We start from the raw sequence: 6000 nt of genomic DNA on the forward strand, positions 1-6000 counted from the left end.
GGGGTGAAAAATTAATCCTTTTTTTTTTTTTTTCTGGTTTTCAGTTTTACGTTTAATTTCAAACTGGTATTATTACCTGTTTTAAATTTTTTTTTCGTTGCAATTAAATCTAAATTGGTGCAACACCAATTTAGATACTTCTATTATTTTTTTTCTTCTTCCGCACTACTAATCCAAGACCAAGTCTTGGGATTTTTTGTTTTCTTTCTTCTGTGCGCAGGACTAAAATGTCTCAGACAGAAGGATTCAGCACAGTATGACCTCCACTCTTCAACGGGGACGATTTTCCGTACTGGAAGAAGCACATGGAGGTTTACCTCAAAACAGACTTCGACCAGTGGATGAGCGTTACGAGACCCTATAAAATTCCAGTCGACAACTCCGGGAATATACTGGATCCTGAAGACTGGACAGCAGATTTGAAGAAAAAAGCGTCAACAGAAAATAAAGTGATCAACACTCTACAGTGCGGATTAACAAGAGAAGAACTGAACAGAGTCGGTCCACACAAAAATGCTAAAGAGCTGTGGGACAAATTGATCGAGCTGCACGAGGGAACGAGCGACGCCAAGGTAACAAAACGAGACCTGCTTTTAAATAAAATTCTTAATATAAAAATGCAGGAAGGTGAAACGGCAAATCAGCTCCACGCGAGGATCAAGGACATCCTCAACGGGCTTCATGCGATAGGCCGCCAGATGGAAAATAGAGACTTAATAAGGTACGCATTAAATGCTTTTCCACGTAATAGTTTGTGGGCATCAATCGTAGATGCCTACAAAATTTCAAAAAATCTTTCTAAGTTAAAATTAGACGAGCTTTTCTGTGAATTAGAATTACATGAACAAACTAATGCTGGAGCCGAGAAAGGTATAGCTTTATTTGCAGGTTCCTCCAAAGAAAAGAAGAGCAAGCCTGAATATGAATAAGATTCCGACCAAGACTCCGAAGACGAAGAACACCTGGTGAACTTGGTAAGAAAAATGTTCACCAGGAGAAAAAGGAGCTTCAGCAAAAAGGACCTTCAAAAGATCAGTTCTCCCTCAGAACAAAAGAACGTGACTTGCTTCGGCTGCAATAAAAAGGGACACTACAAGAACGAATGCCTAAAACTGAAGTTCGACAAACCGAAGCCAACCAAAAAGAATGCCCTCAAAGCAACGTAGGACGACTCCTCAGACGAATCGGAGGAAGAAGAGCAGAAACATCAGAGCCACCTCGCACTAATGGCCCGCGAAGCTGAAACAGAAGACGAGTCGGAAGATGAAGACGGGTCTGAACCCGAAACAAGCCACGAGTCCGTACTCGTTTCCGAAGGCCCAAATGAGGTATATTTTAATTTAAACAATTTTTGTTTTAGAATTATTTCCTGTTTAAATAGTAAATTAATTAAAATAGAAAATGAAAACAAATCACTTCTTGAGGAAAATCAAAACCTCAAGGAACAAATCAAAAATTCAAATCCAACTCAAGATCTAACACTTGAGGAGGAGAATTTATCATTAAAAAATGATATTAACAATTTAAAAGAAATGCTAGAAAAATTTACAACAAGATCAAAAAATCTTGACTTAATCCTGAACAATCAAAAAGCATGTTATAATAAAACCGGACTCGGATACAAGTCGAACTCAAATAAAACTTTTAAGTCATTAATAACTCAATACAAATCAACTAATCAAGCTTGGGTTCCAAAAGCGTGTCTGACCACGCAAGTAGGACTTAATCAATATTATATACCTAAAGAAAAAGTATATTATATAAACTCGATTAAACCAAATAAAAAACCAAAATACAAACCTAAATCAAAAAATTCAAAATTTAAAACTCAACAAAATATAAACTATCACCAAGTTAATTATAACTATAAAAGAAACAGACACAAACCTAAAACGAAAATTTAAATTAAAGGTCAATAATTCAGGGGGAGGCTCCAGAATAGCTGGCACCTCCAAAATTAACTAACCCAGCAGGGTAATTAGGATTAGTTAAAAAGAGACCAAGTTTAACTTGAATCATGGTACTGGTGAAGTTTTTGGATGATAGTACGTTAGGGAAGCTTGGGCATCGCATGTCTAGAAAGATATGGTTTCGATCTGGTGCATTTGGCCAAGTAGAACTGACCGAAGCTACCCTTAAATGAATCCTAACCAGTTAGACCAAGATTTAGTACTAAGCTCCGTGGATAGGACTATTCGGAAAACCTCGAAAGGTTGGTTACTACTAATGACGTCCATGTGACTCACCAAGCTTAGAAGTTTATCCAAAGATTGTATATTTGTGGAGACCAAAGCTAAATCTGAATCTAACACAAGTTAAACCAAAACTCCATAATTAAAAATCCAATTTCATCTCACAAAATCATAGGATTCCCTAATTGATAATATAGATCGGGTGAGATGAATAAGGCCATTAGGACTAAATGTATAGATAGATCGTTCTTTCTAGGTTCGTGTGCCTCAGTTATAGAGGTCATAAACCACTATAACTTAACGAACCTTGTCGAATGTACCAGTCCAGTAAACATAAGTTTGTGTGCTGAATTTTGCAATAACCTAGTGAAAGTAGACGATCTCACCTATACCACTAGGGCAGCGGGTACAGATATCACGTTTTCCCCTACGACTATCCGAGAGTTTTTAGAGTTACGTCCATCTACTTGTCCTTTCCTGTGCTATCCTCCCAGGGATCTATCATTCGGAGATCCCTACTCACATATTACTCTCAATACGATTTATTCGTATTTTTTTGGGGGAGAGCGAGATCCCACTGTGACCCAGTTTAGGTCGGTAGAACTTCGAGTCCAGGACTACGCTCTTTATAGGGTCTTAGTCTATTGCATTTTACCACTGACTACTCGGGACATCGCTGTGATGCGCCCATTCCATTCATTTTTACTCTATGCCCTAAGTCATAGGTTAGATATTGACATCAGCCTACATATCTTCTCCACCATTATCTACTCGGCTGGATACGTGACTGATAGACGAGTCCACATGCCGTTCTGTCACATTCTGACAGCATATATGTCCTCGTTGCACATTGATGTCACTAGAGGAGACATTGCCTATATGACCGAGTTCGATGTTATAGCAGCTAGGAACTTCTCCCTAGCTGGTATCCACGTAGATAGGGATGACGGGACTATGTCTTGGCGGAGGGGGGCACAACACCAGCCTGATCCAGACGCACAGGGGGACGAGTTCATGCTTGCACTGTTTCCAGAGGAAGCCGCACCGGCTCCACCACCGCCCCCAGCTCGAGCACCACGTCATGCTCCCCGCACTCTAGCCGACCGTATGACCGGACTAGAGAGAGCTATGGCGAGTCTCCAGCAGGAGAACTCTGATTTTCATCGGGACATACGGCGAGAGGTTGCCGAGTTACGATCTGCCGGGGAGACCCGACACACTGAGCTGATGGCGCTTCTCCGATCCTTGGGATCTGGACCACCCCCTTCATCATCTCAGTAGCTCTAGTTATGACTCACTTTGTAGCTACACTACCTGTAAAATACTTTGGATCTATCTAGTGATATTTCAGACTTGCATTGATTATGTTCTATCTTGGTAGCCTAGGAATTTTGAATTTCAGAAATATTTTCAAAGATGATTGTTTTTAACTCATAGGTTCAAACATGTGTCAGTTTTTAAACCTTCCTATTTTTAGATTTTTAAATAAACTTTTAGCCTTAGACTAGTTCAAAATCCTTAGAGAACATGCACCCATAGGACTAGTTTTGAGCATCTCACCAAAACCCTAGGCTTACCTTGCTTGTGTTTGCCGAACAATAGAAAGAGGTGAGATGCATAGGCCACTTGCCTAAGACTCAAGATGCTTATTTCAGTGCATCGACATAAGTCTGGGCGTTAAAAACAAAATATATATTAATCAAGTTAAGATTGACCTTAACTTGACTAACCAAGTGAAAGCTGCTATCTTTTGATAAGTCAGTCAGTAACTAACTGGTTAGACATTTGATTTGATGTCAGGTCCAGGGGGAGGAATCAATTAAATTTTTTTGGTTTTTCACAACATTTTTATTAAAAATTTCTTAAACCTATTTTTGAAAACTAAGTTATTGAATTTCAAAATTAGATTTAACGTAGTTTTGAAAATTGAATTTAAAAATCTACTTCTGAGAATTTGACTTTACTTAATTCTACAAAAATTAATTTTTGTAAACTAAGCGTAAATTTATAAACTAAGTCTTTTTAAAAATTTTAATCTTTTACAAACTTAGTGTTGAAAATTAAACTTCAATCAATCTTGAAATATATTTTAAAACTTAGTTTTGAAATTTTGCTTATGTTTGAAAAGAGTTGAAACCTGTTTTAAATTTTTTTTTTTTAAATTTAGAACTTATTCTTAAACCTTAACCTTCGAAGCTATACTTGAAAATTTTGCTATTTTTCACAAAACTTAGCCTTTAAATCTGGAATATTTTTTTATATACTTCTATTTTTTAAAACTAGCTCAAAACTTATCTATTTTTACCTAGTTTTGAAAAATAGATCTTTTAAACTTATCTCAAAACTTAGCTCTTTTACAAAAGATAAATTACTAAGTTTAACTCCCCCAGATTAACTTGACATGATTCCTTACTTTGTCTGAAGTCTATATTTTTTAAGCATGCTTATTTTTTATGAATGCCAAAGGGGAAGGGTTAGGTGGGTTAAGTTAGCCAAACCAATTGAAAATACAAACTAACTTAAAAACCTCCACATAATGAGGTTAGGTGGGTTAAGTTAGTCAAACCAATTGAAAATACAAACTAACATAAAAACCTCCACATAATGATGTTATCTGTTTTTTTTTTTGCAAATGTCTTCACTAACTTAACCAGATTGTCATTCCATCAAAAAGGGGGAGATTGTTGGTGCAGTTAGCACTAACGATTTAACCCAGATTTTGATGAATGACAAATATGTTAAGTTAGGTTTATTGTTGATCTAACACTATGATTGAGTGTGCAGGATAAGTCCAGACAGGTCGACGGGCTGACCGGATGTCTGGCACGAAGCCCAGCTAGGTCGACGGGCTGACCGGATAGCTGGCACGAAGTCCAAGCGGGTCGACTGGCTGACCGGACGTTTAGGCACGAAGCCCAGCTAAGTCGACGGGCTGACCGGATAGCTGGCACGAAGTCCAGACGGGTCGACAGGCTGACCGGACGGCTGGCAGGTAAGTGAGGTAAGTCACTGGAGGGGAGTGACTGCGATGACGCGCTCCCAGGAAGGGAACTTTAGGCATCGATCCGGCTTAGATCCATTTCGGATATCTAAGTCGAGATCGTGACTAGATTCCGGTCTCGGAAAGACGGAATCTAAGTCATACCCTTTTCTTGTTAAATTATATTACTTTAGTTGTGCTAACAATCTGTTTTGCAGAATATATATTTGCCTCGGACTAACTCTGTTTTGCAGGAAAGGTAGTTTCTGTAAATAGGAGGTCCGAGTCGTCGCCACGTGGAGTTCGCTGATTAGACCTGCCACGTCGCACTAGGGCGCCCGGGAGGGATCCAGGCACCCGAAGCAGCATATAAAAGAAGCCCCAGGGGTGGAGCTTCATCAACAACTGAGAACTCTTCGACTGCTTGCTCTGCTGCTCTACGCTCCTGCGACGCTAACAAAGCTCCGACAAAGTGCTTCTTCTTCTTTGGTTAACTTTCTTGTCGGTATCTCTTTATTTTCATTAGCATTTTTGTACCTTAATTTGTAATAGTATTTCGAATTGCTAGTGAATTGCCCAACGAAAGTACTCAAGGAGTACGGGCCTTCGAGTAGGAGTCGTCACAGGCTCCGAACGAAGTAAAAAACACCTTGTTCAGTTTGCCTAAGTTTTTTTATTATTCCGCTGCGCTTAACTCTTATTAACACGATTTTTTTTCGAATCGATATTCACCCCCCTCTATCGACGTTTCACGATCCAACGCGATTATTCCGCTGTCTAGCCGAGCGAGGCAGCCGCTCAGCTCGGCTTCAGCACATCGTTCTCCCT

The sequence above is a fragment of the Zingiber officinale genome, chromosome 1B (assembly GCF_018446385.1).
Source record: "Zingiber officinale cultivar Zhangliang chromosome 1B, Zo_v1.1, whole genome shotgun sequence".
Classification (NCBI taxonomy): domain Eukaryota; kingdom Viridiplantae; phylum Streptophyta; class Magnoliopsida; order Zingiberales; family Zingiberaceae; genus Zingiber; species Zingiber officinale.